Below are 10,308 nucleotides of genomic sequence, written 5' to 3'. Positions count from 1 at the left end.
GTTTCTTCTGGTTTTAAAAAAAATATACCAAGATGGCGACGGCCAAAAACGCCAACTCGAGGCTTCAAGGCTGTGAAGCGGCAGTTCACGAACTAATGCGTGACGTCACGGTGGGTTGGACCAAAATGTTGTACCCGGAAGCAGCTAACACTCATTCATTTAACCTTCATCTCAAAATATTTCCATATTAGACAACGTTTAAGCTACTGTAATTTTACTTTTAATGTACTTTTTTTTAAATGTGTAAATAAATCCACTTTCATTGCTATGACTTGTGTGAAATGAGCAGAGTCAGCATTGGATGAATGGCTATTGATAGTAGTGCTGAATCTCACTCTGTGTCGCAAAATGGTAAATGTTTGAGTTATAAATTGTTTTTGTCAGCAGCAGTTTTATTTTGGTGAACAGAGAAGGGAAAATTCAGTAGTTGGGTAAAGTCAATTCTGATAAATGGTCAGCAGGGGGAGCGCTTGGCCTGCACCTCAGTCATAAGACTTAGGTATTGTTTTCACTTGAGTTTTGTCCACTCTGGGTGAACATGTAGATGAGTGTCTTTCACAGACACGAGAGGGTGACTTTTTCATCAGTAACAGATAAAAAAGGTGAAGTTTTGTGCAGTTGTGTGAAGAAATATTCAGTTCCTTTACCCACTGTAGCTGCTGCTGTTGTTGCTGTTGTCGGCCCCAGTCCAGTGTAGAGGACGATCCTTCTGGTTCTGGTCTCTCAGGTTTGGGCTCAACAACAGCAGATGTAAAGGATGTTGAAAAATACAATTGTGTCTCTGACAGTCTTAGTAAATATAGAGCTGAGGGGCCAAACTCCATCAAGTCTAGTTAGCAGCATAGTCTGTACAACACTGAACCATTTATAAAAAAAGATTATTAATGAAGTTTATTATTATTGACATCACACACACAAGAATTTATTTACAGTATATTCACATTATAAACTGAACATGAGGAAAGTTTATTGTACATTTTAAGAGTTTCCATCAGTGGTCAAGAGGATTAAGATATAATAATAACAACAATAATAATAATAATGATAATAAAGAGCAGAGCTGGTGGATGAAGCTTTAGATGAAGCAACAGGAGGAGAAAGAAGAAGTGGAGGTGGACACAGGGCTCAGAGTGGGACTGACAGTGTGAAGACGTCTAGACTCCAAATCTAATGTGATATTAGTCAGATTTTACATTTGTCAGATCAAATGGAAACATTATTTACACTGATATGAGTTGTTGATGCTGTAATGACTCAATTTAAACTCTAAACCAAAACAATATAAACATGATGTAACACAAAAATATGAATTTCATGTCACAGATAAACCTTTGACTCAGGTCCTGTCGTTATGATAGAGGAGACGAGAAGTTCAACGATACTGAAACATACATGAAGAAAACACTTGAGGAAAAACAGGAAAGTGTCTGATGGTGTAAATGAGCACAAAGAGCTCCCTCTAGTGACTGTGCTCATTAACAACAGTGTTAACTCAGCTTTTCTCTGGAGATTACATCCAATGAAAAAGTGACAATAACAGGCAGCAAATAACAACAAACTGTAACAGACAGGCAGAAAATCAGAATCAAAAATACAGTTTTCACAAACACAAACAGTCGCATCACTTCCTGTGAGCTGCTACAGTTTCATACCATCAGGTCAAGTGCATGATGGGTAAGTCAGTAAAAGTAGACAAGCTTCTCAGCATTATTTCATGAAGTGAACACAGTACACGTTTCACATCTGTCTGACACAGTTTAACAAGGTGTCCTTTCAAAATAAGACTAGGTATAGATCTAGTGTATGACTGGACCGTGTATTGTTTCCACTGTAAAAGACGTAATAGAAACTGTTCCCACCAAATCACTTTGAAAGAGCCAATGGGAAAATTCCAACACTGGACCAACCAATGGTGTAACTTCATCTCTCAGTCAGTCACAGACTTTACTGACCACTTTATTATTGGCTGGACCACATACCACTGTTGTGGTCCAGCCAATGATGGATGACAGTGTCCTGTGGCTCTTATAGTCACTTACTGAAGAAACTAAAGGGGAAAACAGTGTTTTCAGTGTCTGTGGTACAAAGTTGAATTCTGACACTTTCACTTACTTTGTGGATCAAACTGTTTCTGCTGAGCTGAAACTTTCCTCAGGACGAATGAATGAAATGAGTCAGAACAACAGCTGCTGTCAGTCCCAGTCCACTGTAGAGGCTGATCCTTCCCTGATTTGCTGTGTTTGGTTCTCCAGGTTCTGTCTCAGGTTCAGGCCGATCCCTCGCTGCTGCAAAGAGACCAAACAAATCTGTGTTGTTCATGTAAAGAAAAAACATTTCGCTAATAAACAAAACAAAATAACAGCAACAAAATAAAGTGTAAAATATTTCACTCATGTTGAAACACGTTGGGTTTTTTGCCTGATATAAAAATACAAAGACTATTCTAAAGTGAGTTCCAGCATTTCCTTCACTCAGTCACGTCTATGCAGCCGACACAGTTACTTAGAACTGAGAGTTTTACACTGCCACTGTTTTCTACTGGAAAGTCCATAATACTGTTCTTCACAGGTTGTAAAGAAACTTCTACTGGATCGACTCACGAGAGACGTTGAGTTGACATTTGTTAAAGCTCCTCCCGTAATCTGTGCCAACTTCACACAGGTACAGTCCTGAGTCCTCAGTCCTCAGTCTGGACACATGAAGTCTGATTCGTCCTTCTCTGAGGACGTCTTTGTCACACTGGACTCGTCCTGAAAACTGTTTATCCTGAGACTCTGGGACCTCAACACCCTCATGTAGCTGATACAGGACTGATTCTCTGAGATCATCAGTAAACAGCTGACAGAAGATATTAAGGGAGTCAGATGGAGAGTGAGGTTTGGTTGTGAAGCTCCACTCCAGTGTGATGTTGTGGTTCTCCTCTGCCTGATAGGAGCTCTGTGTCACATTCACTACAAATGTTCCTGTTGAGGAGACAGAGAGGGAAAGTGAGGAGCAGACTAACTGAGGACTTGTATCAGTTTCTAGATAATAAAGTGAAGGAGTAAACTAACCACAGACACAGGAGGTCAGTGTGAGGAGCAGCAGGATGCAGCAGATCATCTTCTCCCTGTGAGAGGAGACAGAGCTGAAGAGTCACAAACACATTTCCTGATAAAAGATGTAATTTAGAGCTTCACTGACTTCAGAAGTCAAAATGTGTCAGTGTGACTCCAACAGTGTGTGAGGACAGTTCAGAGGGACGATGAGATCAATGTGATGTATTTGATGAACATGTCAGCAGCATTTTAATGCTGACACTGTTTACTGTCAGGTAGTTTAATCTACAACTCTTTCATCACCTGCTGTTTCATATACATCTTCATTTTCACAAGAAACAGCAGTTAAAACTGAGTAAGAACAGCAGGAGAAAGAGGAGAGAAGAGCTCAGAGTACACACACACACACACACACACACACACACACACACACACACACACACACACACACACACACACACACACACACACACACACACACACACACACACACACACACACACACACACACACACACACACCTGTAAGCCCTTCTGTAAGCGTTCAGGCGCTTATTGAATGACTTAAAGAAGTCGGGTTTGTTGGACGCGTCATTAATCACGTTTGTTACTCAGCAGATTAATGATGGGAAGTTCGGCTCTTTTCCGAGAGCCGGCTCTTTCGACTCGGCTCCCAAAGAAGAGCCGGCTCTTTTGACTCCCGAACGGCTCTTTATTTAGGATCTTTTGTAGCCTGTATTTTACCTTAACTTTGCAAAAAAATCATGGTTTATGTGTTGAAAACCCTTTTGCTTTCAGTGTTTTTATGAGAGACCTTATAATTGCCTAATTCTGTGCATTTATTCTGTGACAAAACCACTCTTACTTTTGTTTATTTCAATTAAACTTTTTTATTGGACAAATGAACTCTTTGACCTGCAGCCAGATGCTGCTTCGCTTTCTAGTGTCACTCATAGTTAAACTACACGACAATGCAAGACGCACACACGCTCCTCAGTCCTCACCGCTCTGTCTCTCTCTTCACTTGCAGTTCAGTCAAGTCACGTGAATGCCGCATGCTGACCAATCATAACAAAGCTCTGTCGTAACCAGAGCTGGGACTGAGCACTGAGAGTGAAACCTGAGCAGCGACTGGGCAAAAAACTGGGAGTCGGCTCTTCTGATTCACTACAAAGAGCCGATGCTTGTGCGCATGACCCATCACTGCAGCGCACTTCATAAGTGTGTGCAGCTGTCTGCACTAACACCTCTACACAGCACGGACATTTTGTTAAGAACTTTCTCACGGACGCTTGTCTGACAGTCTGGGTTATTTCCTACGTCACACTGATAATTATATCCACAAAATAACATTGAACAAGACTGAAGGGATCTGAATTGATTTGGATGGGTATCCATAGTGTTTTATCTTTAATTTTATCTTTTAATAATATATTTTTAATTAATTCAAATGGGATTATTAATAATCATTAAGACCAAAGAAAGCCACTGCACTGCCCCAAAGCTCCAGCGTTTAAATGAGAAAGAAAAGTCTCTAAAGCGTCTTTATAATCTCAGAGTCTTTAAATCTACAGAGAGAAGCTTCAGCTTCTTCTCTAATGTGCAGGTTTACAACAACCAAGACAACAAACACTCACATCACACTAAATGTTCAATTATAACATGTGATCTTCAACCACTGCATCAAGTTTCCTCCAGAACCAACACAACAACATCAACTCTGTATTTAGACTTTACCTTCAGTGCGGAGTTCCCCTTGTTTCAGGGGAGATGGGGAGGAAGCAGAAGTCGGTTGAAATGCAACTCCGCTGTGATCAATGATCGGTCCTCACACAGAAGACGTGGTTTGTTTTTTTCCATTCACTTGGTGGTTTCAGTTTGAAACTCACTCACTTCCTGTTACTGTGAGTCAGATGAGAAGAGTCACTGTTCATGGCATTAGTCCATCAGCCTCAGACTCTGTCCTCCTGCATGAAGCCTGTTCTACCTGACTACCACATGAACACTACAGACACCACTCATTACACAACATCAGTACAACAACATCACAGCATCATTTCCCGGGTAATATCTTGTATTTAAAGTGAAACCTTTACTGAAGCAACAGCACGAGACGCTTCATGAAGCGCTGCGATGCTCTGACGTGGAGCCTGATGCCGCTCAACTGCTCAATGAGTTGATTTATTAATGACAGAAAACGTCACTAATCACAGTAATCATGATGTTACTTATATATTGTGCTAACTCTAGATACGACTTACTTATCAACTTAATTTAAACATCTGTAAATCATTTAACACTACACATTGTGAGCGACTGTTTACCTACCCTTGTTTTTCTCCTTTTTAGCCGAAACAGTGCAAGCATGACTGCAAGTCTGCAAGAGAGAGTTGAAGTGCATCCAGAGTGAATCCTGCATATTTTTGAATGTCGACTCGGACAAACTGATTGGCAGCTCTGGTGAGGGTGGCCAATCATATTCCAGGGGTAACCGGAGCCACTCCCAGCCACCCCGGTGGCCCCGCCGCTGCAGGGCTGTCACGAGACGGCGCCAGAGCGAAACTCTGCACTGCACCTGACACACAACTCTCTACTGCAGGACTCACTGTTCATATATGTGTGTACCGTATGTACAGAGAGAGACACAGAGATCTTGTCTATCTTGTTCATGAAAATGCAACGGACGTTAAAGAGTATAAACGTAAGCTACTGTTGTTGTAGTTTTTTATGCTTGTTTTATTTCTGTTTAGCACATTGACCGACCTCTGTGTGTGATAATGACCTGACACTAATGAGTTTGCTTTGCCTTCAGATGAACTGACTGAGGAATGTTTCAGTCAGTTCAATACTGTAAGATTGGATCAGTACTTTCAGTTTGTGAAACAGTCTTCCTGTTGTGAATGGTGATTAATAAAATTTATCTAAATGACTCAAATTTTAAGAGAGAGACTAATGACTCACTCATTCTCAGGGAGACTACTGAGGAGGTAGTTTTTGTTCTTGTTTTTTTGGATATTGTTGAGAGGAGGACGATCTCATATCATCGTTCATATATCCACAAGGGTCCACACTGGATCCCTGACCGGGAACCCCTGATCTCCTGTGTTAAAGTCAGTAGTGTCGAACACTGTTTGCGTATGTGCGTGTGTGTGTGTGTGTGTGTCATGTTAGACTTTGATATGAGCTGTAACTGTCTGTGATGTGGTGCTTAGAATCACATGGAGAGCTCCGCTCTCAGCTCGCGGTGAGAGGGAGAAAGTACAGACTGACTGAGACCTGATCTAAACTGACTCAGGTTATTTTTGTGACCTTCCAGCTTCTTACTTCTCATGTAATGTTTGTATATTTATGTAATTAATACATCTATTAAATTAATATTGTTGGACTTCTGTTATGTTTTCATTCTCATCTTTATTTCTGCTCCTGTGAAGCACCAGTATTACTAAAGTTTATTATTATTGACATCACACACACACGAGTCAGAACAACTTCTCTCATAGAAATAGGAATTTATTTACAGTATATTCACATTATAAACTGAACATGAGGAAAGTTTATTGTACATTTTGAGAGTCAAGAGGATTAAGATATAATAATAATAATAATAATAATAATAATGATAATAAAGTGCAGAGCTGGTGGATGAAGCTTTAGATGAAGCAACAGGAGGAGAAAGAAGAAGTGGAGGTGGACACAGGGCTCAGAGTGGGACTGACAGTGTGAAGACGTCTAGACTCCAAATCTAATGTGATTTTAGTCAAATTTTACATTTGTCAGTTCAAATGGAAACATTATTTACACTGATATGAGTTGTTGATGCTGTAATGACTCAATTTAAACTCTAAGCCAAAACAATATAAACATCATGTAACACAAAAATATGAATTTCATGTCACAGATAAACCTTTGACTCAGGTCCTGTCGTTATGATAGAGGAGACGAGAAGTTCAACGATACTGACACATACATGAAGAAAACACTTCAGGTGAAACAGGAAAGTGTCTGATGGTGTAAATGAGCACAAAGAGCTCCCTCTAGTGACCGTGCTCATTAACAACAGTGTTAACTCACAGCTTTTCTCTGGAGATTACATCCAATGAAAAAGTGACAATAACAGGCAGCAAATAACAACAAGCTGTAACAGACAGGGAGAAAATCAGAATCAAAAATACAGTTTTCACAAACACAAACAGTCGCATCACTTCCTGTGAGCTGCTACAGTTTCATACCATCAGGTCAAGTGCATGATGGGTAAGTCAGTAAAAGTAGACAAGCTTCTCAGCGTTATTTCATGAAGTGAACACAGTGCACGTTTCACATCTGTCTGACACAGTTTAACAAGGTGTCCTTTCAAAATAAGACTAGGTATAGATCTAGTGTATGACTGGACCGTGTATTGTTTCCACTGTAAAAGACGTAATAGAAACTGTTCCCACCAAATCATTTTGAAAGAGCCAATGGGAAAAGTCCAACACTGGACCGACCAATGGTGTAACTTCATCTCTCAGTCAGTCAGTCACAGACTTTACTGACCACTTTATTATTGGCTGAACCACATACCACTGTTGAGGTCCAGCCAATGATGGATGACAGTGTCCTGTGGCTCTTATAGTCACTTACTGAAGAAACTAAAGGGGAAAACAGTGTTTTCAGTGTCTGTGGTACAAAGTTGAATTCTGACACTTTTACTTACTTTGTAGATCAAACTGTTTCTGCTGAGCTGAAACTTTCCTCAGGACGAATAAATAAAGAGAGTCAGAACAACAGCTGCTGTCAGTCCCAGTTCACAGTAGAGGTTGATCCTTCCCCGACTTGCTGTGTTTGGTTCTCCAGGTTCTGTCTGAGGTTCTGTCTCAGGTTCTGTCTCAGGTTCAGGCCGATCCCTCGCTGCTGCAAAGAGACCAAACAAATCTGTGTTGTTCATGTAAAGAAATTTTTTTTTACTAATAAACAAAACAAAATAACAGCAACAGAATAAAGTGACCCAGTTTAAAAACTGAGTAAGAACAGCAGGAGAAAGAGGAGAGAAGAGTGGAACCTCATCCGAGCTCAGAGCACACACACACTACTGACTTTGGCACAGGAGATCGGGGGTTCGATTCCCGGTCAGGGATCCAGTGTGGACCCTTGTGGATATATGAACCCTTAAGCAAGGCACTTGGTGCTACCTACCTTCATCACCCTTCTCTTTGAGAGAACAGGTTGTAAAGAAACTTCTACTGGATCTACTTACCAGAGACGTTCAGTCGACATTTGTTAAAGCTCCTCCCGTAATCTGTGTTGACTTCACACAGGTACAGTCCTGAGTCCTCAGTCCTCAGTCTGGACACATGAAGTCTGAGTCGTCCTTCTCTGAGGACGTCTTTGTCACACTGGACTCGTCCTGAAAACTGTTCATCCTGAGACTCTGGGACCTCAACACCCTCATGTAGCTGATACGTGACTTTTGAGACTTTGAGATCATCAGTAAACATCTCACATAGAATATAAAGGAAGTCAGATGGAGTGTGAGGTTTGGTTGTGAAGCTCCACTCCAGTGTGATGTTGTGGTTCTCCTCTGCCTGATAGGAGCTCTGTGTCACATTCACTACAAATGTTCCTGTTGAGGAGACAGAGAGGGAAAGTGAGGAGCAGACTAACTGAGGACTTGTATCAGTTTCTAGATAATAAAGTGAAGGAGTAAACTAACCACAGACACAGGAGGTCAGTGTGAGGAGCAGCAGGATGCAGCAGATCATCTTCTCCCTGTGAGAGGAGACAGAGCTGAAGAGTCACAAACACATTTCCTGTTAAAAGATGTAATTTAGAGCTTCACTGACTTCACAAGTCAAAATGTGTCAGTGTGACTCCAACAGTGTGTGAGGACAGTTCAGAGGGACGATGAGATCAATGTGATGTATTTGATGAACATGTCAGCAGCATTTTAATGCTGACACTAACTGTTTACTGTCAGGTAGTTTCATCTACAACTCTTTCATCACCTGCTGTTTCAGATACATCTTCATTTTCACATAAACAGCAGATAAAACTGAGTAAGAACAGCAGGAGAAAGAGGAGAGAAGAGCTCAGAGCACACACACACATGCACGCACACACACACACATACACGCACGCATGCACGCACACACACACACACAAACACACACACACACACAATCAGGACCAAGATTATATATAGATCAGAAATACTCAGGTAACAAGAGTCAGTTCAGCTCAGTGGTCGACACTACTGACTTTGACACAGGAGATCGGGGGTTTGATTCCCGGTCAGGGATCCAGTGTGGACCCTTGTGGATATATGAACCCTTAAGCAAGGCACCTGGTGCTACTGACCTTCCTCAGGACGAGACACAAAGAGCTTGGATGTTGCCCAGGTTAATAAGCTCTGAGTCAGGTGTTGGGGAAACAGGTGAGGCTCAATGAATGTACTACAGCTACAGGAGAGGAGGAGGAGATATCATCATCCTCTCAACAATATCCAAACAAACAACATCTTCCTTCTTCCTCTTCTCCTGCTAAGTACGAACCCTTGTGTGGATATATGAACCCTTAAGCAAGGGTCGTATATAATCTACCAAGCTACTTCCTCACAACGGGCTCAGACAGGTTAAAGCTCTGAGAAATGCTACACACACTCAGGCATGCCCAGAGCTGTTGTGACTGGTTCCCCATCAGTTGATAAAAAACCCGTTAAGTTAGTAATGAAAAAGACACCTCATGATGGGGGTTATAATCTCCCATAGGTGTTCAGTTGGCTTTAGATCTGGTGACTGTGAAGTTCAGAGCATAAGACTCACATCATTTTCATTCTCATCAAACCATCAGTGACCCATCATGCCATCCTCCTGATTCTCTAAGTTTTCAGGTTTTTCCTTTAATCTGTCACCTGTCTGATGACAGATGGCTTTCATTTTGAACATAGTGAAAACCTTGAAGCAAGTAGGTTCAGTTCAGCTCAGTGGTCGACACTATTGACTTTGACACAGGAGATCGGGGGTTCAATTCCCGGATATATGAACGAGTGAGACCACAAAGGGCTCGGATGTCGCCCAGGTTAATAAGCTCTGAGTCAGGTGTTGGTTGAGAAATGAGCTACTGGAACAAAACATAGTTAACCCCAGAGAGAAGCTACATGATGTGGGATATATGGATGATCTGAAACCCAACATCCAGGCTGACAGAGAAACAGCTCCTAGACCAGTGTTCCCACATCCACAACATGCTACGGCAAGAGGAGCCAGGACGACAGGTCAGAGAGGGAGATCATCAAG

Source organism: Seriola aureovittata, chromosome 23, assembly GCF_021018895.1.
Source record: "Seriola aureovittata isolate HTS-2021-v1 ecotype China chromosome 23, ASM2101889v1, whole genome shotgun sequence".
NCBI lineage: Eukaryota > Metazoa > Chordata > Actinopteri > Carangiformes > Carangidae > Seriola > Seriola aureovittata.
The sequence above is the reverse complement of the archived record's forward strand: the minus strand, read 5'-3'. Positions refer to the sequence as shown.